This window comes from Ambystoma mexicanum, chromosome 4q (genome assembly GCF_040938575.1).
Source record: "Ambystoma mexicanum isolate Mex_15411 chromosome 4q, UKY_AmexF1_1, whole genome shotgun sequence".
NCBI classification, from domain to species: Eukaryota; Metazoa; Chordata; class Amphibia; order Caudata; family Ambystomatidae; genus Ambystoma; species Ambystoma mexicanum.
Window position 1 is genome coordinate 504,819,807 of NC_090928.1, and position 27,488 is coordinate 504,847,294.

Sequence of the window (27,488 nt, forward strand, 5' to 3'; positions counted from 1 at the left end):
ACGGGGACAAAACCGAAATCCTCATAGTAGGGACCAATGAAATTCTCAACAAACTCCCCCCCCAATACAAATCCTTCAACATCGACAACTCCACCATCTCAGTCTCCAAGACTGTTAAAACCTTAGGCGTTCACCTAGATGCCTCACTATCTATGTCTCGCCAGGTCAACGCCATAGCCTCTTCCTCGGCACTTACCACCAAGATGATAAATGCTGTCAAGCCTTTTCTCTCCGCCAAAAACTGCCTGTCCATCGCCAGAGCCACTATAGGTACAAAACTAGACTACTGTAATGCCCTGTTCCTAGGCACCTCCGCCCACAACCTAAAAAAACTCCAAATCACGCAAAACAATGCGCTCCGGGCAGCACTGTCCATTCCAAAAAGAGAACACATCTCGCAAGCAAGGAAAGATGCCCACTGGCTACCCGTGAAGGAACGCATACTTTTCAAAGCCATGACCATCACACATAGATGCCTATCCCTGGATGCCCCACCCTATCTCGCAGAAAGAATCACACCGAAAGCCTCCATCAGACCCACCAGAGCTCACCGCTCCAACATGATTGATGTCCCCACGTTTCAAAGATCCAGGGCGGGAGGAACCAGCTTCCAACACCTCGCACCTAAAAACTGGAACTCCTTACCTACCTCACTAAGGAACGAAAAATCATACCATACCTTCCGTAAAAACCTCAAAACCCTCCTATTCCGCTAAAGTCTTCCACATGCACTCTCATGCTTGCATTGTAACCACAGCATAGCATAACCTCTAAGCTCAATGTTTTTTACCAATGTGAAATGTACTCGGTAACTCGGTTTACATCTGTAAACACATTCCTATGCTTGTGTTCATGACTAAGTCTGCTGTAACAGCGCCACGATGCCCCAGGGCAGTTCTGTGCGCTTTATAAATGCAAATAAATAAATAAATAAATAAATAAATAAATAAACAAACCTGTATATGTCAACTACCCAAGGTTCCTATGCCTTCTGCATGCCAAAGTGAATATTCAACAAATCTTGTCAAATTGTTGAATGTGGATCCTGAATACCTAGAAGATCTTCCGGTATCTGACAACACCATGATCCAAACAATAAAACAAACTGACCAAGATAAGGCCTTAAAACCACAATTGGAACAAATTGAAGAAACTCAAGAGGCCAAAAATGCTGATACTATCGAGGATGTATTCCCAGAAGTATCTGTTCACACGACTGTTAGAAGCAAAAGTACATCTCCCATTAGGTCGGTTACCGACTATCATCAGCGTTGCTCAATGGACTCTACCATCTCTGAAGCTGCCTCATAAATACCTCCAACGCCAAGACATTGTGCGTCTTCCAGAGAAAAAGAAAGTGCACCAGCGAATGTAGGACTTCTGGAAGTCACACTTGTGGCTGTAAATACAACGATTCAAAGTCTGTTCAAGCTTTTTGAAACTCTTGAACATAAAATCAACTTACAATCCGTAAAGATTGACCAAATAAGCACATGGATACAAGCACATCCATCCCAGAGTGAGAAAACTCGTAGAGATGAAGAATCTATTAATGACTTATCTAGGAGCATTGAAATTCTGACCGTACCTGCGACACGCCCTTCAAGTCTTCCTGCATTCGAACACATTATCCTCCCAATTGAAGTGGATGCTCCGAAAACAACTGGCCCAAACTCTTCTTGGATAAGCGTTTACAACAATTCCAATATTGCTAAGCAACAAAGAAACAAAGTACCATATGAAGTCTTTAATAAACGCTCTTGGACAAAAGGTCGAGCAAAGCCATTTCAACCAACAAAACAAAACAGCAAATCGTCCAACTCCTCCTCACGTCTGCACATAGTGGATTTTACTGGACCCATGAAGCCACTCGATGATCAATCGACTAGAGATAATATATTGGTTGAAAAGATTACTCCTTCAAATCAAACAACAGGCCAATTACAGCTACCCATGATTCAATCTCCATTAAGCCAATTGGTCATGGCTCTAGACAAAGCGATCCTGAACGCTCACGTTCAAATAAATACTATGACAAACTGTGAAGCTGACTCAAGCACTTCAACTGCAGCCCGGCCATCTGAGATGACATGTCAAGTGGCCCTACCAACATCTAATCGATCACAAATCGACCAAATTAAACTTGCGGTGGATTCATATCTCCTGCAACGATCGAATGAGGCAAAGGCTTTGGCATCAAAAAAATAGAAACGGAATCCTGTCGTGGTCTGTCCTTCACATGAAGAGTACTGTAGTGAAAATCTATCTGAAACTCAGCACGTGAGATACAGAGAAGATCGAAATCAAACTACTTCAAGGAACTTGATTGCTCCGGCCTTAATAAAAGATCCTCCTGACAATGGCACATGGTGCGAACAAAATGAGAATATTAAGTCCGCAATGGAAACTTATTTTGCAACCCACTTTGGGATGTCGATTGTCCCTGCACGACTGAGAGAAAATCATCCAAAAGTCACATTCTCTGACGATAATGCCTTAGTCAATGAAATTAAATCATGCCAAAAGGCAAAGAGCATGATTAGTAAGTCAATATGTAAAAATTCAACTAAAACTGGCGAAGTTCCAGTTAAACAGCAAAAGATGGATCCGAAAAGAAAAAAAGGTGTTTGCAAACTACCACACATTAATTCTAAAATGTCGTGCGCTCCGCATCCACAATATGATTTATCACGTGCTAGTGTCCTTAATATCTTTAATGATGTACCGGAATTAGGAGACCTAACTTCATCTGATATCGACCAAGTGGAATTTATATGTGATGTAAATCTTGCCATAGTACGATTATGGATAAAGTCTGGCTTGGTTATGAATTCCCTATGGCAGGTCAGAATGGATCTCTTTAAAATGGGCTTCTTGCTCGCCCAAGATCCAGAAAGGGAAAATTGTGAGTTCACATCAGAAAAACAAACAACTCTTAAGTCTCCAACCGCCACATGCCAGTGTGCAAACTGTAATTTTGATGATTCTACATCTGAATACCCTCATATTCCTCAGACATAACCACCATTGCACCAAGATGCGAGCAAGAAGAAAACCAATTTCTTGTCATTAGTGAGTTGGAATACCAGGGGCTATGCTCATTTACTGACAGACCATAATCTTTCCTTGAACGATGCGGATATTATAGCCCTACAAGAAACATAGATAAACTCTATTCCAATATGGGACAATCACAAAGTCTCCATCAATCCAGCAATCCCAGCTCAAAAAGGTCACCGTATGGCAGGGCTTCTTGTTGCCGTTAAATTTAGTTTGAGATTAAAATTACAACCTTGGGAAAATCCGAAAAATATCATCCAAATGGTAAAAATTTAGATTGATTCCCAAGTATTGGCATTAATTAATGTATATAGAAACCCGGCAGCGATCACTGATGACTGTTTTTACAAAGATCTTTCGGAAATGTTCGAAATAATCGCTAAAAAATAACGTCTGTCTTACTAGCTGGGGACCTTAATCTCGACTCCATTAAATACACTACTTGAAAAAAACACAGAAAATTAATAAATGCTGCACTTTCATGACTCATTTTAGTATGCGAATGGCCAACGGATCACTCCCGGGAGACATTCCATCGCAGGTGACGTGCAAAGAGGATAATCGACAAACACCATTGATTACATTTATCTATCGGAGAGGCTCTTTATGTCAGCAACCGGCTTCAAGGTAATAAAGCAATCAAGAAGCGACCATCACATGCTCATTCTAACTTGGCCAAGAGATAGCCAGGATGTGCATGTCAAACAACAATGGATGCCTCAAAAACTTTCAATTAATAATGCCAAATCGCATTTCAAGTGGTCTCCAAGAAAATTGACATTGTTAAATAAAACCTTAATGATGCAAGATGAATCACAGAACATAAATTCATACGTGGAAGCCTTGTCACATTACAAAAATCTTTTTATCCCTTCTGGAAGATCCCATTTTCATATCTTCGACCTACTAATGCTTCAAACAAAAAAAGAACATCACAAGGCACTAAGAGCAACTAGACGTCTTCCATTGTTCGAGAGGAGTAAAACTCGTAAGACATTAAAAACTTGCTATAGAAACTGGGTGAGATCTCACAAAAGTAAATTATACCAACAGGATGGGGAGGCTTTCTTAGCAGCAACATCAAACAAGAACACCACCCAAATTTGGCAGCTGCTCAATGTAAAATCGAACCTAAATAATCTACAGTTGCAACTTAATGGAGTCACCGAAAATCAATGGATATCACACTTCACAGCCCTGTACGCAGATAAGGCTTTTCAACTGTTTGAATATAATTCCCAATCTACAACGTCCTGGCATCTGGAATGTTCAGAGGATATTATTGAAGATCTTATAGCCAAGTCCTCATCGTCGAGAGCGTCAGGCCCGGATAGCATTACTAACTATCTGCTAAAACAACATCCTAAACATTGGGCCATAATCCTGAATAACATCTTTCAGCATATTTTAAAATCTCAGAAAATCCCAGACTCCTGGCGTACCTCTGTTATCGTTCCTATTTTTAAAAAGGGAGACCGTGGAACACCTGCAAACTATCGTCCGATAGCGCTATTGGACTCCCTGGCAAAATCTTCAATGGCCTATTACTTAAGGCCTTCAACAGTTGGACATACGAAAGTAAATGTCGAGATCGTAATCAAACAGGTTTTGTCTGTGGGCTTGGGACTTCAGTACATTTTATGATCCTCAACTCTTTAAAAGCTCCAGCGCAAAACACAAGAACATCTTTGTTTTTTGCATTTGTTGACTTAAATGCTGCGTTCGATTCAGTCTCCCGTGTGAAACTCATCCAAAAACGAATCAAAGCGCATTGTACGCAAGATTTAATTAACATCATATTTGCTCTACATTCATCAACGTCCATTCAGGTTCGCTTGTCTACCATGGGCTTGTTATCTGCAGTGATTGAAACATCGAGAGGACTAAAACAGGGATGTATCCTGGCCTTGGCATTATTCGATTTCTTCATTCATGATGTCCAGGAAGCCTTCCTCACTATAGCGTCAGATTCACCCAAAATGAATTGGACTGTAATCCAAGCTCTATGGTATGCCGACGCCCTGGTGCTCATATCCAAGACTCCGATAGGCCTTCAGAAGCTAATATCTGCTCTGTCTTCTTACTTTGAAGATAATGAGCTGTCCATGAATATAAAGAAATCCCAGATCGTAGTTGATGTTCCGAAGTCATCACAAAGAACCAAGTTTGTCTGGATGGTTAAGAATATCACCTTAGATATTGTTCCGTGTTACAAATACTTGGGCACCCAATTAGAAGCCAACTCTTCGACTATTGAACATCAGCAATCATTGCAAAGCAAACTGATCTCTGCAATATCTCAATCTAAACTGATTTTGTATAAATATGGTAAATTCACCTTCAAGCCTGCACTACACTTTCGCCAACAAAAAGAAACACCAGTGTTATTATATGGTTTGGAGGCACGAGATATTACTAATATTAAAGATCTAGATAGATTAGAACAGCTCCTAAATGTGCCACAGTCAACACCTGGCCCATTTATAAGATATGAATTAGGTCTTACATCGCTTAGTGCAAAATACCATTGGCAGCTCTGTGCACTTTTTAGAAAATGTTCGGTGACCACTGATGATGAGTCGATTTTAACCATCCTGTCTACATATCTGTTTACCTCGAGCCATCGGTTTGTTTTGAAATGGACCGCTTATGTTTATCAAATTATGGTTACAGTAGATGTTGATGTGGAAACACTTATACAGAATCCTGAAAGAGTGAAAAAAAAAATCTATTTTCATGATTGGATTGTAACCCGTGAACTATGCCTGTGTTATAAACACTTTGCTAGTCAATTATATTCAGACAAAAAATGGGATCTGTTGAAAGTTATCTGTTAAAATCACCTTCTTCTCAAGTTCGCATGGCAATTTTGAGAATACGATTTAATCTGTGGCCAACTCGAGATATCTTGGCCCAGCGTAAACAAATTACCCTATCCAATAACTTCTGCAGGTTCTGTAGCGATGTGCTACAAAAATAAACTTTGGAACATATTATTGTTGAATGTCCTGCCTTGTGTTCACTAAGAAACAATGTTACATGAAGCATATGTCTACAGTTGCTAACGTTCGACCAAACTTGAGATGGTGTTATCTGTTAAATTCTACTAATATGAGCTTACTTATTGCAGCAGTGAATTTTCTTGCCCTTCGATTATGTGATAATGAATGTTTCATTTAGACTGTCTCTTTTGAAACTTAGTGTCCGTTGCTATTATGTCTAAGATTTGATTTCATAATATTGTAAATAGTGTTGTCATTAACCTTGTCTTTTGTATTTAATCATTTCGTAATTTTGAAAATATATATGTGTAATTGGAAAAAAAAGTTGATTTATTTCAACTGAATTTTCAATAAAAAAAAAAAAAGACTGTACATTCAGCTAGGGTCCAATGATGGGTTATTCTTGCTCCTTTTTTCAAAGTCTTCAGATGATCAGCCAAAAGAGGGGTTCAGCCCTCTTTTAATGCCTAATGGGCTACACTGATTGCTGGGAAGGTGGAATACTGAAGATATGGATGGGCAAGGATGATTGCCCATCCGTGATTTGCCTATGCAACCTACATAAGAGATCCTCACAGGGAATGAAGATGGTGACCCAGCTCTAGGCCTCTGTTGAAGGGTTGAGCCTGTCCTCACAACACCACCATTGCACTATTGTGGCAAGTGATTGTCACGATGCCTGCCCCCAGAAAGCCAGACCAGGCCCAGCAACCCCGGAAGCAGGCATCATGCCACTTGAAGCATACCCAAAAACCCCAGTTAGGGGCTCTTTGGCTACAGTCCTGGCGCCTATGGCGCCAGGCTCATAAAAATAAAGTCAGTCCTGGCGCCATGGATGCCAGGCTCATTACAGAAATCTTACCTGCTGCAGACCATGCTGCATACCTACCTGATGCAAACCATGCTGCACGAAGCCACAAGCCAAATGAGGCTTAAAGGGACTACTTTACCTCAGGGACTCCTTTCCTCTCGGGTGGGGCTGTGGAAGAATACTTACCTGGGACTTCTTCCAAGGCTATTTAAGCCACACCCGGACCGTCACACGTGCTTCACGTTATTCTGCTTGCTGCAGCGTAACGCTCACCGTGTCTTCAGCAGCTCCAGTCTTCAGCCACGCCCGCTTCAGCCCTGGAACACCTGGAACAAGAAAAGGAGAAGGAGAAGAGGTCAGAACAAAACCCTTACCTGAATCCTTGATCCAGCACATCGTCGATCTGGAAGAGAGAAGCCTTCTCAGGTGTATTGCCACGCACCTCGCAGAGCCGCGCTGAACTCACCAACCGGGGCTGCATTCCTTTACTCCATCGCGAATCCAGCATCTCCAGGCCATTCTTCAACGCCTGGGGGAGACAAGAACAGATAGGTGAACAAGTGCAATACAAACCACCCCCAAAGACTTACCTGATTTACCACAGGGGGGTACTCACCTCATCTCGGGTCGGCGTAGTCAATTCTGCATCACTGCCGCACCCCGGCCCCTAAGGGGAAAACAAGGACAATACAAATCACCCCCAAAGACTTACCTGATTACCATAGGGGGGTACTCACCTCATCTCGGGTCGGCGTAGTCAATTCCGCATCACCGCCGCACCCCGGCCACTAAGGGGAAAAAAACAAGGACAATACAACCTACCCCAAAGACTTACCTGATTTACCACAGGGGGGTACTCACCTCATTTCGGGTCGGCGCAGTTAATTTTGCATCATCGCTGTACCCCGGCCCCAAAGGGGAGAACCACAATAGACTTACCAGGATCTTACCAATTGCCGCTTGGAACTCTTCTGGTGGTTTAAAATCCGCAAACTGCAAGGAATCTGGCAGAGTGAAGATCAGACTTTTGAACTCTTACGAACAATTGGACTTAGAGTCAATACTGGAACTCACCAATTCCTCCACGCCAGTGAAGTAACTGGTTGTCTACGTGCCCCTGCGCTCGACGCAGGATGGAGAGCTCATCTTTCCAAATCTTCAGGTGAGATTTAGAGGGAACTTCAGGAGTGTTCTGTGGGCAGACAAGGGGAGTGGGAAGGCGGGTTAACGCTCAGATTACAGGGGGTTTATTTCCTTTCTCCATTGCAGAAAGATATTCGTACAAATCCAACAAACGAAGCTAAGTGGGTCTGTCCAGTCTGTCATCTCGGCTCTACGTGTTACTCTGGTGGAAGCAACAGCGGGCCAGTCCAGATCGACGCCCCCGTGGGAATCAGGTGAGCGTAACAGAACGCGAAGCCTAACCACAAATACCCACCTGGGCGTCATGGAGACCTCGGAAACTGATCAGTTGGCCCAATTATTAGGGGAACTAAGGGCCGAAGTGCATTCCGCCCGCCAGGAAACCAATGCCCTCAGGAGGGAATTGATAGTGTCAAAAGAACAAACTGATGATTTGGCCAGACAGCTATTACAAAGCCAGGCTGGACAAACACCTCTACCTGGACTCGGGGCCAGCCCAGCTCCGGTGCCACCGAGTAACCCGGTGCAGATAAACCTTCCTGGAGCCGTTCCCTTGGCTCTGCCTGAACGCTTTGCCGGAGACCCTAAAAGGTTTGCTATATTCATGAATCAATGACGCTTACACTTTTTAAGTAGACCTGGAGCTTTCCCAAACGATCAAGCCAAGGTAGCTTTTGTACTGTCATATCTCAGTGGCAGTGCAGCGGACTGGTCCATTCCGCTAGTAAATTAGGATGACCCGATTCTTCGAGATTTCCAAGGTTTTCGAACTAGCATGGAAAGACTGTTCGCCCAACATTCCCAAGGACAGGCTTTGGATAACAAACTTTTATCCTTACGGCAAGGTAATCAGGATCTTCTATCTTACATTGCAACTTTCAATAGATTAGTTGTGGAAACCGAATGGCCTGAAGCCAAGCGAATTACATTATTCCATCGAGGGCTTCGGGGAGAACTCAAGGATGTTTTAGCCCAAGTCGTGAACCCGCCTTTAGACTGTGCTGAATATATAGATTTTGTGGTCCAGTTAGAACACAGACTTCAAACCAGAAAGGCTGATCGAACCAAGTTTGAAAACAAGGTCTTGGTTAAAACCTACGTACCCTCGAAGGGGGTAGATGCCTCAGAACCCATGCAAATCGGGGGGGTTAGAAGACCCTTAAACCAGAAGGAAAGGGAAAGAAGACGGCAACAGCAATTATGTTTATATTGCGGAGCTACTAGTCATTTCCTTCGGAACTGCCCTGTAAAACCACCCAAGAAAACTATAGGAGCAGCAGACGAAAACCACTTGAAACCTGACTCGGGAAACAATCACGCCCGGCAAGCGTAGAGGTCAGCTTGCCGAGCTTAAAGAAGGACACTCTGACCTCGCATTTCACCATACCCATAGTCCTTATAGATCCAGAACAGCCATCACGCATGCACGCGGTAAAGGCGTACGTAGATAGTGGAGCCATAGGAAACTATTTGGACTACGGATTGGCTTCCAGGATGAATCTACCTCTCACCCGAAAGACCACTACCGATGTCGTCACCACTGTTGATGGAACTGAAATTGCCTCTGGGCCCGCAACTCATTCCACTGTAGAGATGACTTTGCTGGGTCAGGATGGACACCGAGAGGTTATGGTGTTTGATTTAATCAAGGCTCCACAGTTTCAACTGATACTGGGAATCCCTTGGTTGGAAAAACACAATCCCTGTATTGATTGGCGAGAGAAGAGACTAACCTTCCCAGAATGTGCTAACACCTGATACCCAAAGAGAACTCTAAATTCAGTACTGGCCCCAATAATCCCAGCTGCCATACAATTACCTGCTGAATACCAAGACTTTCAGGATGTCTTTCAAAAGGAGCAGGCAAACACCTTACCACCACACAGATCGTATGATTGTCAAATAGATCTCATACCAGGAGCACAACCACCTTGCAGCAGAATCTATGCCCTCACGGAACCTGAAAATCTCCACTTGCGCCAGTACCTAGACCAGTATCTCGCTAATGGCTTCATCCGCCCGTCCAAGTTCCCTGCATCTTCCGCTTTGTTCTTTGTGCCAAAAAAGGAAGGCGACCTTAGAACATGCATTGACTACCGCGCGCTGAATCAGATAACTATCAAGAATCGGTACCCATTGCCTTTGATCCCTGAACTACTAGACCAGGTAAAGAACGCTAGTATATACACAACACTAGACCTTCGGGGGGCATATCATCTGGTACGCGTCAAAGAGGGTGACGAATGGAAGACTCCTTTTCGCACCAAGTACGGATTATTTGAGTACCAGGTGATGCCTTTCGGACTCTGTAACGCTCCAGCAGCCTTCCAGTTCTTCATGAACGATGTCTTCCGAGAGCTCATCGATGTTTGTGTAGTCGTTTACATCGACGATATCTTAGTATACTCCCTATCAGAATCCGATCATGTAAAGCACGTCCGAGCAGTCCTAGAAAAGTTACGCCAGTATAAGTTATACGCTAAACTGGAAAAGTGCATCTTTCACACTACGGAAGTGGAGTTTCTTGGATTTATTCTGACCCCGAAAGGAATCCGGATGGATACACGGAAGGTGGACGCAATTCTTAATTGGCCTTCGCCCAGCTCAGTCAAAGGAGTTCAAAGCATGCTCGGCTTTGCCAATTTCTACCGCAGGTTTATCCCGGACTTCTCACACATTGTACATCCCATTACAACACTATTGCGAAAGAATAAACGCTTTGCATGGACAGAAGAAGCCGAGAACGCCTTCCAAGAGTTAAAAAAGAAATTCACGTCCGCTCCTGTATTACAACACCCGCGCCCAGAGCTTCCCTACATAGTGGAAACAGATGCATCCAGTTCAGCTATGGGAGCAGTGCTCTCCCAAAAGGATCCCGAAACTAACCAGCTGCACCCAGTGGCGTTTTGGTCAAGAAAGTTTTCGGCTCCCGAATTAAATTATGCTATAACCGACAAGGAACTGTTGGCCATCAAGTCCGCCTTCAAGGCTTGGCGGCACTATCTGCTGGGCGCCAGGCATACCATTACGGTCATCACTGATCACCGCAACTTACAATACCTAAAGGTAGCCAAGGCCCAATCTTCACGCCAACTCCGTTGGGCATTGTTCTTCGCCGAGTTTGATTTTGTAATAACCTATCGACCAGGTTGTAAAAATGGAAAAGCTGACGCCCTGTCCCGAATAGGAATGGGAGAAACAGAAAGAGCTTTAGAACCTGTACCCATAATTCCTGAACAGAGGATCCTTGGTCTGACATCCATACACTCTCTGGAGGACATTCAAGAAAAGTTCCATCAACTCTTTGATTCTGATGCCCTACAGGGCTGGGCAAGGAAAGGCCCAGATTATTCTGTCACCAACAATCTACCTTATTACCAAGGCCAGCTATTTTTGTCACTAGAGGAACTACAGAAACTTGTCATTTCTCATTACCACGACACCTTGATGGAACGACATCCTGGCATTGCTAAAACTAAAGCCAAAATCAAGAAACAATTTTGGTTGCCCACCTGGCAAAAAGATGTCATGTTGTTTGTCATGTCTTGTGGCATTGCGCTCAAAATAAAGGGGAAAAGAAAAAACCCGCTGGATTATTACAACCATTAGCCATACCAATTACTCCTTGGCATACCTTGTCATTAGACTTTATCACGGATTTACCCCCTTGCAAAGGTTATAACACCATTCTAGTTATTGTAGATCTTTTTTCTAAAATGGCCCATTTCATTCCTTTAAAAGGAATACCTTCAGCTTCAATCCTGGCCAAGGAGTTCCTTGAAAATGTTGTCCATCTACATGGCTTTCCTTCCGTGTTAATTTCAGACCAGGGAAGCCAATTTATTTCACATTTTTGGAGGAAGTGCTGCCAGCTGGCACAAATTGATGTTAGACTTTCAACCAGCCACCATCCCCAGACCGACGGTCAAACTGAGAGAACCAACCAGACTCTTGAGCAATACCTACGTTGTATGCTACACCAATCTGAGGAGGATTGGAAAGACATTCTTTCGATCGCCGAGTATGCATACAATAATTCTGTACACTCAGGAACCAAGCAAAGCCCTTTTTTTACCATATATGGTCACCACCCTCGAACCTCAGACTTAGATTCTCCCCAGCATTTAGAGATGCCTGCGGTGGACCATCTCCACGCTGTTATCACACAAGCCTTTAAAGAGGCGACTGCACATTTACAAAAGGCTAAGGATAAATACAAGAAGGATGCTGATTAACACAGGAGTGAAGCACCGCAATACCAAGTAGGGGACCAAGTATGGTTAGCCACCAAGTACTTACCACTCAAGGGAACACAGACTTTTAACCCCAGGTACTTGGGACCTTATTCTATTAAGGCTATTATTAACCCAGTGGCCGTCAAGTTGGACCTGCCTGGTCATATGCGTTTTCATCCTGTTTTTCACGTGTCTCTTTTGAAGCCTGTGCAGCCAGGAACTAGACTAACCACCCCACCAGAACCTATCCTCATAGATGGGGAACCCGATGTCGAAGTCAAGAATATTTTGGACTCTAAAAGGGTGAGATCAAAACTCTTCTATCACATTGATTGGAAAGGTTATGGTCAACAAGAAAGATCTTGGGAGCCTAGTGACCATGTGCATGCACCTCAATTAGTGAAAAGGTTCCACCAAGAATTTCCAGACAAACCAAGGCCGAGAGGGAGAACAGCTTTAGGAGGGGCCTTGAGGGGGAGTGCTGTCACGATGCCTGCCCCCGGAAAGCCAGACCAGGCCCAGCAACCCCGGAAGCAGGCATCATGCCACTTGAAGCATGCCCAAAAACCCCAGTTAGGGGCTCTTTGGCTACAGTCCTGGTGCCTATGGCGCCAGGCTCATAAAAATAAAGTCAGTCCTGGCGCCATGGGCGCCAGGCTTATTACTGAAATCTTACCTGTTGCAGACCATGCTGCATACCTACCTGATGCAAACCATGCTGCACGAAGCCACAAGCCAAATGAGGCTTAAAGGGACTACTTTACCTCAGGGACTCCTTTCCTCTCGGGTGGGGCTGTGGAAGAATACTTACCTGGGACTTCTTCCAAGGCTATTTAAGCCACACCCGGACAGTCACACGTGCTTCGCGTTATTCTGCTTGCTGCAGCGTAACGCTCACTGTGTCTTCAGCAGCTCCAGTCTTCAGCCACGCCCGCTTCAGCCCTGGAACACCTGGAACAAGAAAAGGAGAAGGAGAAGAGGTCAGAACAAAACCCTTACCTGAATCCTTGATCCAGCACATCGTCAATCTGGAATAGAAAAGCCTTTTCAGGTGTATTGCCACGCACCTCGCAGAGCCGCGCTGAACTCACCAACTGGGGCTGCATTCCTTTACTCCATCGCGAATCCAGCATCTCCAGGCCATTCTTCAACACCTGGGGGAGACAAGAACAGATAGGTGAGCAAGGGCAATACAAACCACCCCCAAAGACTTACCTGATTTACCACAGGGGGGTACTCACCTCATCTCGGGTCGGCGTAGTCAATTCTGCATCACTGCCGCACCCCGGCCCCTAAGGGGAAAACAAGGGCAATACAAATCACCCCCAAAGACTTATCTGATTACCATAGGGGGGTACTCACCTCATCTTGGGTCGGCGTAGTCAATGCCGCATCACCGCCGCACCCCGGCCCCTAAGGGGAAAAAACAATGACAATACAACCTACCCCCAAAGACTTACCTGATTTACCACATGGGGGTACTCACCTCATTTCGGGTCAGCGCAGTTAATTCTGCATCATCGCTGTACCCCGGCCCCAAAGGGGAGAATCACTATAGACTTACCAGGATCTTACCAATTGCCTCTTGGAACTCTTCTGGTGGTTTAAAATCCGCAACCTGCAAGGAATCTGGCAGAGTGAAGATCAGACTTTTGAACTCTTACGAACAATTGGACTTAGAGTCAATACTGGAACTCACCAATTCCTCCACGCCAGTGAAGTAACTGGTCGTCTACGCGCCCCTGCTCTCGACGCAGGATGGAGAGCTCATCTTTCCAAATCTTCAGGTGAGATTTAGAAGGAACTTCAGGAGTGTTCTGTGGGCAGACAAGGGGAGTGGGAAGGCGGGTTAACGCTCAGATTACAGGAGGTTAATTCCCTTTCTCCATTGCAGAAAGATATTCGTACAAATCCAACAAACAAAGCTAAGTGGGTCTGTCCAGTCTGTCATCTCGGCTCTACGTGTTACTCTGGTGGAAGCAACAGCGGGCCAGTCCAGATCGACGCCCCCGTGGGAATCAGGTGAGCGTAACAGTGATGTTAATCTACAGCTGGAACCACACAATGACGAGGCTTGGGATATTCTACCTCTCATCGCCAATGTACCCCGTTGGGTGCTCCGTCTGTTTCTGGAATCAGCATGCACTCTGTACAGACTGAATGTGAGGGCATGTAATGGATGTTTCTTAAATGACCAGTCTGTGAGGAAAACATTTAATGGGGCTAATGGTAGCTCCCTGATCGACTATATTAATATTATTAATATCAGGGAATGATTGGTAGAGGATCACAGATTTCACGATCTGTAAAAGACCAGAGAGTGACCATAGTCCCTTAGTGATAAAAGTTATGGATACCCCAGGGGGGATGATGAAACTAAAGCATAATTAGTTGACCAGTTGTCATTTTCAACCACCCAAGTACGAAAAAGGGTCAGATGGGCCAATTTTATCTATGTTTGCCTCCATTTTGGATAACATTACTGTAATCTGCGGGTAAAATACCAGTGACAATTCCATACTGTACGAATGTGAACATCGTATAAGGAATTTACCTCCAATGGTATCCCAGCCTGCTTATGATACAATACAAGGGAGATTTTCAGTCAAAAGTGAGTTGGTATGACTTCGCTTGTCATAGTTCAAAAAAAGAGATTGTGGTTTGTTTTAACAACCCCGAGTTGTGTGACAGAGTCCTTCTACGAGCATCAAGGACGAAATACAAAGAGTTATTTGGGTGGAAAAAAATAGAATTCGGACGGGAGAAATGGCACAAGTTATATGGGGTCCTGCAATCCATGGATGCATGTTCATTTTGGAAACTGGTTAGTAAGAAGAACTTGACTGGGGATAGTGAGCTGCCATGTAACATCGGCGAGAGTGAATGGCGTACCCATTTTTCTAACTTCTATCATAATGAAATTCAACCTCCCTCTAGCTCGATAGTATATAAACAACTCACCCCAGCTACCTTTACATTTACTACTTAACAATCTGAAAAACCATAAAGCACACAGCACTGATTTGATCCCAGTACATCTTTTTAAGGATGAGGTTTGAATATGGGCCCCAGTTCTGTGTAAATTGTTTAATGCCATTCTGTACAGTGGTGAGATCCCAGCCTCTTGGCGTAGGGCAACAATAGTACCTATTTATAAGAAAGGTGGCAGAGATTCCCCAGGTAATTGTCGCCCCATCTCGCTTTTGGATGAAGTCGGTAAGCTTCTTGGTAAATGAATACTTAACTCATTCCAGGAAATGGAAGACTGTGAAAATATAATCACTTATATTCAGGAGGGGTTCAGGTGAAATAGGGGTATGATAGCCCACTGCTTTAAACTGTTTTTGATCATTGCTAAATACATCTTATTGAAGAAAATGTATTGTTATGCTGTCTTTCTAGACCTAAAAACGGCCTTTGATACCGTTTCAAGAGAGCAATTGTGGAACATCCTGCTGAGGCGAAATGCCCCGTCTGATCTGGTTGCTATTACACGCTCACTGTACTCCGCCAATCCTGCTACTGTTAGATATGGGGCAAGAGGCAAACAGACACAGGACATTGGGGTCAATATTGGATTAAGGCAAGGCTGTACTCTGCCCCCATTCCTATTCATTAGTTATATCAAAGAAATGATCGATGAATTGATAAGTGGGAGTTAGAACAGCCCCAGAATGGACACAGACAAATATCCTGCTCTCTTCTATGCGGATGATGCTGTCATCCTGGCTACAACACCCCCAGGGCCTGAAGTGTACTTTGACCATTTATGAAAACAATTGCTCTGAATAACACCTTTCACTAAATACGGCAAAATGTAAAGTGATGGTCTTCAGACTGTAGCACGCAAAAAGGAGAATATCAAGAGTGCCTGCTTGTGGTGACAGTATTGGACAAGTCACGCATTATGACTACCTTGGAGTGTGGTTTGAGGAATCTGGTAGCTGCAACCACAGGTTAAATAAATCGCCACTATCTCTCAGCAAATACTGTTTGGAAATTCATCTTTCTTTATGAAACATGTCAGGGGGCAATTTCTCCAGCCCCGCAACTCTATAACAAACAAGCAGTCCCAGCAGCCATTTATGGCTCGGAATTATGGGGACATATCAACACCCGCGTTCTATGTGTATGTGAAAATAAATTTCTAAAGAAGTTATTACTCCTACCAGTATCACCACCATCAAACCTGGTCAGGGTCACAGACTTGTTATGTTCTGTACCAGTATTTGGAATGGGGAAGGGTTGGAAGTACATAGAAAGGCTTTTTCACATGTAATGACCCATGAAGGGGGGAAAAGGCCTAAAGTGGTTAGCACATGTGAAGGACTGTCTCTTAGAATTAGGCATCCCTGAGCTATGGATCAAACCCCAGATACCATTGATAAGGAATTTGATTGACTTAAGAAACAAGATTAAAAAATACATGTATGGGTCACTTAGAGTTGATGCCATAAAACTAAAGTTTGGTGTGGAACACCTTGATACTTCAGTAGAACTGGGGTTCAAGGCTTACTTCAACTCCACTCGTGTGCCCTTTGAGAAATCTCTTTACTTCTGCTTTAGGCTTTGATCCCTACCAGTACCGTGCCTAACTAAGAGGTGGCAGGGGTCCCAATCAGAGCTGTGCCCAATGTGCGGCTCTGAATCAGAAAATATGGTGTATTTATTATTACTATGTAAAAAAACGGAGTGTTTGAGACGCATGTACTTGTGACCTATCCTGAACAATGCAGGAATTCATCAAGCAATGCCAACTTTACAATTTCTAAGAGAATGCCTCCTCCCCTATGTGGTTTCTGGCAATGCATCTTATTCATAGGACAAGGCTGTTGAGAGGTAGGACCATGAAGTATGGCCCTGTCAACATAGATATTGGTGAGTAAGAGTCGGTGGCTGCAAGCTTTGCTCTCCCCGACAATTACTGTTCTTACATCCTGGCAGGAACACAGCCATACATTGACCTATTAAAGCAGGGATTCTTATCTTGAAGTCCAAAATGTATGCTCTCCTGTACTATAATTCCCTGCTCTATTGCCCATATGTTATATTGCCCATATGTTATATATAGTGTATATTGTATAGATCCTTTTTATCAACGGCTAATATTTTTATATCTGTATCTTCTCTGTATGAACTGTATTTTTAGAACTTCAAGGTAAAAACGCTGAATACAAGTATGTTTTGATGATGATGATGATGATTGCTGTAGGCTAAGACTGCCTTAATGAACCAATCTTGGCGTCCCTAGCAACTATCTCCTATATGCATGAGGTCATAACCAGAGCACTTTGCAACAGGAAACATAAAGGGGTGAAAACATGTGATACTAAGTCCCATTCCTCTTCCTGTCTGTTGTGGATCAAAGAGTCTCTCTGGTTCCTGATTAAAGCAGCAGGTCTCCCCTAAAGCTGCCGCAAGACGAGACTCTCTGGCTCCTGCAAACCAGATTCTCGTATATGAATGGGGTCCACCTGCGGGATGGACTATGTTAAACACGCAGTCCCAGACATGACAGTTTCCTGTCATCGATACTGAGGGCGGGAACTGGCTTCAGGTTGACACAGTTGCATGTGAAAGGTTCTTGGGGTTTCCTGTCTCCTTTAGTAACCTCGGAAGCAAGGCCCGGCAATACCGCCACCCAGGAATGGGCAATTACCGGCCCATTCAACTCGTAATGGGCCAGTTATTGCCCAATCGCGGGTGGCGATGTTAAACACAACCGTGTTAAATGTTCAACCTTTTGTATGTTACTTATTTTATCATCAGTATGTTTAGCAGTAACCTGGCATATAAGTAGTGAAACACTCTAAACGTATCCATGAAAATAAATGTGATATAAATGCAACCCTGGGGTGTAGTATTAATGGATATAAAGGGGATTGGTGGTTGGCATCAACAAGTGAGGGTATGGGGATGTGGGTGAAGGGTGGTGCATGAGCACCACAACAGCAGATGGTGCGGGTACAATATAAGAACATTGTTTCTGTCTTACGATAAATGAAGATATCAATCATCAAGGCCATATGAATTGAAAGGAATAGTGGATACATTCAGATTTCCATAGATAAGCACTTCTCTATTCCGGGTTCAAATGCGAAGAATGTGTCGGGTCCCCTTTTGTAGAATAGCTGAATATCTGATAAGGCATTTGTCAGGGTTAGGTGAGAACCCCCTGTAATCAATAGTTGGTTGTGATGGCAATGAGGACTGGGGTAGTTTACTCTGTCTTTTTGGCTGACATATGCAGGCTCTATGGAGAAAATGAATATCATCTCCACATACACACAAAATATGTCCATCTTGACTTTGGATCTGCTTGTTCACAGAACCGAATTATAGCATCACTGGCATCTCGCTTACCTACAAACGTGCTACAACTCCTCCCCACGTTATAGTTGATGATGCTTAGTTTTGCGGTTTGGACCATTTGTTGATTGCTTTGCTAATGTTTTTAATTTGTGTTTTGTTAATTTAGGTAAGTGTCTTGCGGAAGTGCTTTACTCCATTTCTAGTGTTTGCGCCTCCTATAAGCTACAACTATTGCATTAGCGTACAGCTAAGAAGAAATGGCATATGAGGAGGGACACAACGGTGTTAGGTGTTGCCCACCAGTTACATGCCCATGGTCATGCTAATCCCTATCCCATTCCCACCCAGTTCCTGCCCCTCCCTTCTGAAAACATCTTCTCATGGGAATTCTTTGAGCTCGATTTACTCAAGCCTTTACCATCAAACTTGGAGCTGTAACTGCACTACTGGTGTAATACAAATGTCTTAACCAGGTCTACCTTCTGCCACTCGATTTATAAGCACCATGCATGTCCTTCACTAAAGTCCTGGTAAAAACAAACAGTTCCAAAGTCAAATGTTGTTGCTTGTGTATATTTATTAGGCATTTGTCAGACACTGCTATCAAATTCCAAGGTATTTGTGCCATTTTCACCTGCTACCATCAATGGCCAGGAAATACCAGTACGGCAGTGCCTGTCAAGTGCTTTTCTCATGCGTACACACAAAACCAAACGCATTTCCAGTGCTTTTCACTGAAGGTGGCAAGCTCTGTGTCACTAATGCATTGCATCCAGTGTCACATACTTGCATGCCTTTTTATTTTTTTGCAAATTTGCACCACAAAATTGTTGAAACCTTTGCTACAGAAGAGAGGATGAGAGGGAATGGGCGTTCTGAAGTGAGAATATATGGTTGGCATAGGAAAGGACACTCCCATGGCATGAAACCACAACATATTGGTGTACATTTTGATTGTAATAGAACTCTGACACTTATAGTGCTTTTAAATATATAAATTATGCAGTATTCTGCATTATCAAACATGACAAACGGGACAGACAACATTTCAGATTTATATACTTGTAAATAAAAAACATTCAGGAATTTGTTTTATTTTTGGAAATTAGGTGGCGGTACATTTCCTGTTATGGGTCAAAATGAATGCATCAGAGAACATCTAGGAGAAAGATGGGATATGAGGTGGGACACAAAGCTTGTAGGTGTGATTTGGGTATTTAACCATCCATTGACTGCCCAGGCCATGCTAATCCCTATGGCCTTTGCCACCCACTTTCTACCCCTCCCCTCCAAAAACACATCCTCAAAGGATCCTCCAAGGATCTCTTTGAGCTACATTTATCAAGAAATAACAAAATACTCAGAATGCCTGCCAGTGTTTTTTCAAATCAATCTTTTAAGAGTAAATGGCGTAATCAGAGCTTTACATATTCTACTGGTGCCATACACATGTCTTAACCAGGTGTGCTTTCAGCGAGTTGATTTATAAGCTGTATGCCTATCCTTCACCTTCATCCTGTTCAAAACAAGCATTGGCAAAGCAAACCGTGTTGGCTTGTGTATAGGTATTAGATAGGCATGTGCCAAACACTGCTATTATAGTCTCCAGGTGTTTGCAACATTTTGCAGCTGCTGCCATTAATGGCCAGTCGGTACCATTACAGAAGTGCTTGGCAAATGCCAACCCCATGACTACACACAAGTCAAAACTGTTGGCATTGCCAATGCTTCTTCTAGGCAGCAGAAATCATAAATAATTTACACAGGAATTCAAGAATCCAAAGGGATGGATGTAAATGCCATCGGCCTTGCACTGACACGGTGAACGGGAATTAAATCTGGTTTTCTGGACAGATCCCAAATATCACTGAAACCCAGCTCTGCCCTGATTTCAGTGCACTATTAACACCCATTTGCAAAATCATTCAAAATCGCAAGAGAGGATTGCTTATAAAAATATAAGTGTGCATGGTCCTCTCCTTATTAATCACACACTGCTTTAAATTTCCATCCGTGTGTTTCGTGAACTCCTCTACACCTACAACTAGCAGCACAGAGAAGAACAATTTAAACATCAGCTTTGATAGCTCCATAGCAGAGAACACATTTAGTGCTACATTGTCGATCAACTTGGCACCCAGTGCCAGCACATTCCGTGAGGGAAGCTACCCCTCGTGTTCTTTATTCTGTGTGCTTTGCACTATGTTATGTCTTGTGCTTCCCTTGCCTTGGCCTTACATAAATGTTTGCTTGATGGAATGCCCGGTGGAATAAATACCTGTGGAATTTTGTGGTGTGAGTGCCCCTGTTTACCAGTTGGAGAGAAACAGCCTGTGAAAGTGGAGGCCGGTGGATGTGTTCCTGTACCTACCTACTTACCTTTGGATGTATCTATTGTGTCATCTTGTAACCTGCAATCCAGTAAAGAGGTTTACTTCCCTACCTGTGTCTGTGGAGTATGTCCTTATCCCCAGAGCACCACTTAACAAACTGATGCTCATGACGAAAGGTAAACACAGCACACAAGGCTTGGAATTGGAATGATGTACTTGATCTATATTGTCTTCACATCCATGCATGTAATACAAACTGGTGGCAAGTTGTGGCTGTGCCACCAAGCATCCAAAACTAAAATAAAACTTAATGCAGGTGTGCTGGTGATACCATCAGGAATACAGGGGAATGGAAACAGCAATGTGAACACTGGAGCCTGGGAACAGGAGTACAGGGGAACAGGAGTTATACCAGGGCTTAACACTAACACACAAAACATGGTTCACAGGAAGAATACCATCAAAATCATTTAAAGTAAACCAGGTCGTCCTACTTCCTGTGTAAAACCAACTGATGAAGATCTTCCTCTCAAAGGCTTGGAAGGTGAAAGGGAAGCAAGTGGTCTAATCCTTTGGGGATTGCAGTTTTCGAATAGTTTCATAGCATACAAGGCAACTTGACAGAGGTATTCATTTTTTATCTGTCAGGAAGTTTGCACTTGCGTTTTGCTCTGCTGAGCCTAATGCTGATCAGTGTGTTAAACAGTGATAGCAATCTGTTCAATAGGTATGGTCAAATCGTCTCAGGGCAGTGACTCCAACTTCAGTTCACTCCAATCAAATCAGTTGTGTACATGTGTTGGGGAGGAGATGGTCTTATCCCACCCCCTCGCCATTCCCATAGTAAATACATCATGTATATGCCAAGGTGGGGCGAGACACCCGCCCCCGACGCACGTCCCCTTATGATATAACATGATTAATGCAGCCCACAGCCCCGACAACAGACACCATTTTGTATTAGAGCAGACACCATCTTTTTACCAGGCCCAAAAATCCTCCCTCTGTAAACTCAGCTCTCCCTTCCCCAGCACCTCGCACAGAGAGCCCCAGACATCGCCACCCCCTGCCAGCTCCACGCGAGCCTTGTTGTCACAGAAGTCCAACCATTTATTGTTGCATTTTTTTAGTATCACTTCCACAGAATGTGCTCTCTGCCGAGCGTGAGACCAGTGCAGGCCCCAGCACAAGTGCCCATCCATCTGCACTAAACTGCCCATGCCCTCTCAACCCTCAGCCTGCCTGGGCAGGGTCCACCAGTTCTCGATCCTTCCCTCTCTTTCATGCAGATGACATCTGACCCCCCTCACACTGACCATTTCAGAACAACCACCATAGACTTAAGCCTGTGCCACATTATATTCTCCCCCAAATCAAAACACATGTCTGTTCGTATCATGAGGCCATAGGGAACATAAATAGTAGATCAAACCCACAGGGCGAGGCACCTGGGAGTGGGACCCCAGTATCAGAGAAGCCCTTAAGGTAGAGATCGGAATGCCAATATATGAACCCATTTTCTCTAAGTACCCCCATTCATGCAAGGATTTTATATTCACCATTATTCTCTTATTTTCAGTTCCTGTTGTTTAGCTTAGACAGTTAGGAATGTATCACATTTGCCCTGACCTTCACCACGGAGATGAGCTCAGTTTACCCACGTGCCACCAGATTTACTGGGAAGCAGCAGCCGATTACAGCCTGGCATCCCATATAGAGCACGCTGAGCCATACAGCCCTTCCAATCCACGCTATGATTTTGTACCGTACAGGATGATGACACTTATGACGTGATTGTACCTTATAATGTGCTGCCCGTGCAGTTTTCAGCAGAGCCTTCTCAGGCAGCAGAGTTCTTTTCCTGCATACTTTATTTTATATAAATTTTGGTATCCTTGCAACTTATCTCTTGGTCTCATTCCCTGATGGGGCATGTTATCTTTTCTTTTGTGTATTGAGAGGACACGTGTTTGGGTACCCACCTTCATTTGGTGACCCCTTGGCATGATTTCCTGGAGTCCTCGAACCTGCAGCGAGATCCAGGGCTTCTCCGGCAAGGCCACCGACACCTACGGCTGACCAGTCCACAAAAACGCATACGCAGAAGAAAAAGATTCTTGTGAGTTCCGGCTTTGCGAATACCCCACCGGGTATGGCCCTGAGGGAGAGGCCTAGACCTTGTGATTAGACCGCAAATGGAGGCTCTTGGAAGAACACGGGAGCGTGAGTATAAATTGCAGGGCAAAACAAATGTTGGGATGTGGGGAATATAGAGCGGTACGATTAAAGGCAACACGTAAGGGCTGAATGTGAATGAATAGTGCTTTTATTTGAAGTGAAGGGCTTTTTCTTTTTTATGGCCATTCGTTTTTTATACGAGAGATAAGGTGAAAATACAGAGGAGATATGAGAACCTAGGTCCGAAAGGTGGTGCTGCGGTGCACTTTCCCGACCAGTGCAGAGGTTAAATATGGAGATAAAAGTAGGAGCCCCATATTATTAGAGGGCTCAGGAATAAGAAGTGGTTGTTCTATTTTAGCCTATTGTTTTTAGTGTTTTTATAATATGTGGAGGAAGTCCCAGGAGGGGCAGAGGTGATGTGAATGACGAGTAGGTGAGGAAGTGAATACGCGCTAAAAAAGCGAGAATGGGGTATATGTTTTATGTTTATTGTGTTTGGTCTGTTTTTATTGGTTGTTAAACTGGTCCATGTTATCTGTATGTAATTGTACAATATATTGCGGTGTTAAAAATAGAGGTTACAAGACATTATTAACTGTTCTGGAAAAGAGTCCTCAGATATAGGCTGAGTGGAAAAAAAGGGCCTACAAGTGTTGGGGGAACCATATACAAAAAAGCAAAAGGTCCTCAGCCATGGGGATGGACACTCTACTGTCCCACATTTGCAAGCACCTTCCCCTGTATAGTGGACAAATTAAGAAATACCACAGCCAATGAGTAACCGTAACGAGGGGGGTGGGACTGTCACACACCTGGCCAGAGGGTGGGTCCTTTGACAAGGAAATGCTAGAACACATGTCCACATACCTAACAGCAAAATAAAGAGGAAAGCAGCTCCAAAACAGAAGGAAAGTGTTATATTTGTGGAAGATGTACGAGGAAACCCCTGCCACAAATAATAGGGAAAAAGGGTCAGAAACACTAGCAGTAACAAAGGGAAATGAGGGAGACAAGGAGAGTGGGAGGAGGAGCACAAGAAAATGTACCCATTGCTCACAAGGCCAGCGGAAGGATACACCAACCCAACATATATATCAGGGACAGCACACCTGTTACCCCAGGTATGCCCCACCTCCTCCGAACGACCCATCTACCACCACCCCCGCTCACACCGAAGTAAGTACCCTAGATCACCGAAGTAAGTACCCTAGATCTTGAGGTATCATTAACCAAAACTCAGACTGAATTGGCTCGATTACGAGCAGTGTGTGAAGAAGCACGAGTATCTGAGGGAAGGCCCCAACCCCTGAGAGGCACCCCACCCCTACCCGAAGATGAATGGAGATCAGGAGACTTCCTCTTCAGGATTGCCAGTGCGCCCATACGGGCGGTACGAGGAGAGCGGGAAGCGGAAATTGACACTTTGGGATATGACACTGTGGCCTCAGTGTGGGACGAAGAGTATTTGAGTGATTTTGACGAATCAGAAGAAGGAGTTGTGGGAGGGGTAGAGCAGGTGCAGGTGGCCACTCCGAGAGTGGAAGAGATATGTGAGGGGACGCTCCAAAAAGAATGCGAAGGATGGCTTTAGCAAAAAAGGAAGGAACAAAGTTGAATAGCAGGAAGGTAAAATCAAAACCACAGATGTCCCTTATCAATAAGGGAGCGGTGTGGCCCCACTATGTACCTTGGGTGCAGATGGATAAAAACAACCTCCTCAAGTTCCTCCCCCCACTGAAGGCGGGTACAGAAAAATGGATTCACGCCTTTGAGAAAAACACTGCAGGTGTACCCTTGGCGATAGGAGATATTAAAAGTCTCTTGGTGTCTGCGGTAGGAGATCAAGCAGACTCAGTGTGGGTGAAAGCAGAGCTCCTGGGGGTAACAATAAGCAACAACACTCATGATGGGGCATCATTCAATAATGTTTGAGCGCAGGTATGGGATGCCCTGCAGAGGACCTTCCCCGATACCCCTGACATTCCATAATGCAGTGCACTATGGGAGATGAGTAAGATCCTGCACAGTTCATTCTTTGAGCACAGGAAATGTGGCGTGCAGAGACAGGCACCGCGTGGGACCAGTGTACCTCCCTATTTTACTTCATCATTAAGCAAGGCCTCCCAAAGGAAGTACAGAAGACCCTTGATAAAATAGCAGGGATATAATACAATCGCCGGCCTGATAGTCATAGCATTATAGTTGACCATTGTAGGAGGATCAAAGAGAGGGAGAAAGAAATCATTCAGAGGAGATTAGCAGAAGAAACAAAACTAGTACAGACAAAGTTAGCAAAGGTCGCAGCAGTATTTGCAGCCCTACCCTCAGAGCAGTTGGGAGAAGAGGGAGGTGTCTCGGTGGCTACGCCGGCTAGAATGGCTGCAGTATGGACAGACAACGGGCAGGAGCAGTGGGGAGGAGTACAACAATACAGGGGACCCCAGTGGCATGGAAGACCTACACGAGGATGAGGTGGGTTTCGGGGACAGAGGGGAGGGGGCTATGGGGGACAAGGGCCCAGAGGAGGGAACCCAGGGCAATGCTGGTCATGCGGGTGGTGGGGGCACTTTTCACAGGAGTGCCACAGCAGGCCTGGAGGGAACTATCAGCACAGCCAACCTTATTACAATCAACCCCAGTGTGGACACCCCCATCCTGGAAGCTCGCACTGACTGCCCCAAGGAGCGTATGAGCAGAATCAACAGTATGAACAGCAACCCCCTCCAACACCTGGTTATAATACACTACATCACCCACTGTACACTATGCAATCACAGCAAAACTGCCCCACTCAGATGGCCCAACGGCACAACAATCCCTTCGCCACCACCCCAAATAGCGCACTGGCACCCTTTCAAGGGGCGTGCATGCTCAGTAAAAATATTTTCTCTTGCACCGGACAGTCACTCACCCCGACTAGCACAGCCCACTGAGAGCACTTGCATGTCCACTCCTATCCACTACCTTACACCCAGAAGAGAAACCACTTTTTGGGGTAGAGATAGGGAACAAACAGTTCATCTTTATGGTGGACTCGGGGGCGGAAAAATAATGTATATGTGAATGTGATTTTCCGTTATCTGGCAAAATCTCGAAATGCAAGGGTTCTCTGGGGCTGTAGTCATGGTTCCTTTTACAGAAGATTTGGAGTTCAAGACAGGGGGAAAAACGGTGCAGGCACCACTACTATACTATGAAAGTTCCCCTGTCAATTTACTGTTACGAGATTTGCTCAGCAAGTCAAACGTGTCCATATCATTCATCGATCGTGGGATTGCTTGCTCCACCCCAGGCATGTGTCCCCTCAGAGCAATTTTATTGATACATACCATGGTCAATGAACTGGAGGTGACGGGGTACCAATAAACCCTGATATGTCCGTGTTCAGGATCAGGGTCTTAGCTGGAGCAGTGCCTGAGCTCACCAGAAAGGACTGCAGAGTGCCCCCTGATTTTGTGTTCCACCATGTAGCTGCCCCCGAGGTAGTTGGCAGGTAGTTGCCTGCATGATATTGTCACTATATTTAGGGGTGCAAGTGTCAGCAAAAATAATAGTGGCAATAGGGATGGACATGCATGGATGCAAATGGCGCACAGTGTTGTGCAACGACCAAAACAAACCACTACACAAATAAACCAATGAGGAACTGTTGATTGATGACAACAATGATGGGGAAATTATTTTGGAAATTAGCATCCCTTGTGAACTGATGGTACAACACAGAAAGGGACCAAACCCCCTCATGGCTGTCATCAGTGCAGCACATTCCTACTATGACACTGATATGCAACAAGTACCCCCTTACCTGTGGACCACAAACTCCCATGATCTAGGGCTATTTAGGGATGTAACCCCTGTAAAAATCACCCTAAAGCCAGGAGCAATAATACCCAGAGTGAAGCAGTACCCACTATCCAGAGAGGCGGAGGAAGGGATTCAGGAGACAATAAGTGCGCTACTTTAGCAAGGGATAATTGTCCCCTCAAATTCACCATGCAACACAGCCGTGTACCCCATTAAGAAAGCGACAGGTGGGTTGTGACGTATGATACAGGACCTCCGCCCACTTAACGATATTGTCCAGGAGTTCCCTCTTGTTCCAAATCCTGCGTCTATTTTGTGTAGCATCCAAAAATAGGCCATTCACTTTACCGTGGCCGATTTAAAAAATGTGTTTTTCTCTGTGCCCCTTGATCCAGGATCACAATATCTCACAGCATTTACAATAGGTGGAAGGAGGTATGAACACCGTCGACTGCCTCAGGGGTACTGTGTGAGGCCCAGCATTTTTAACAGGATATTGCACAAAGATCTCAGCAATTTTCAAGTCCCGAGCATCATTATACTGTACGTAGATGACCTTCTATTTTTCAGCGAGAGTGAAGAAAACTGTCAAAGGTATTCCATTGTC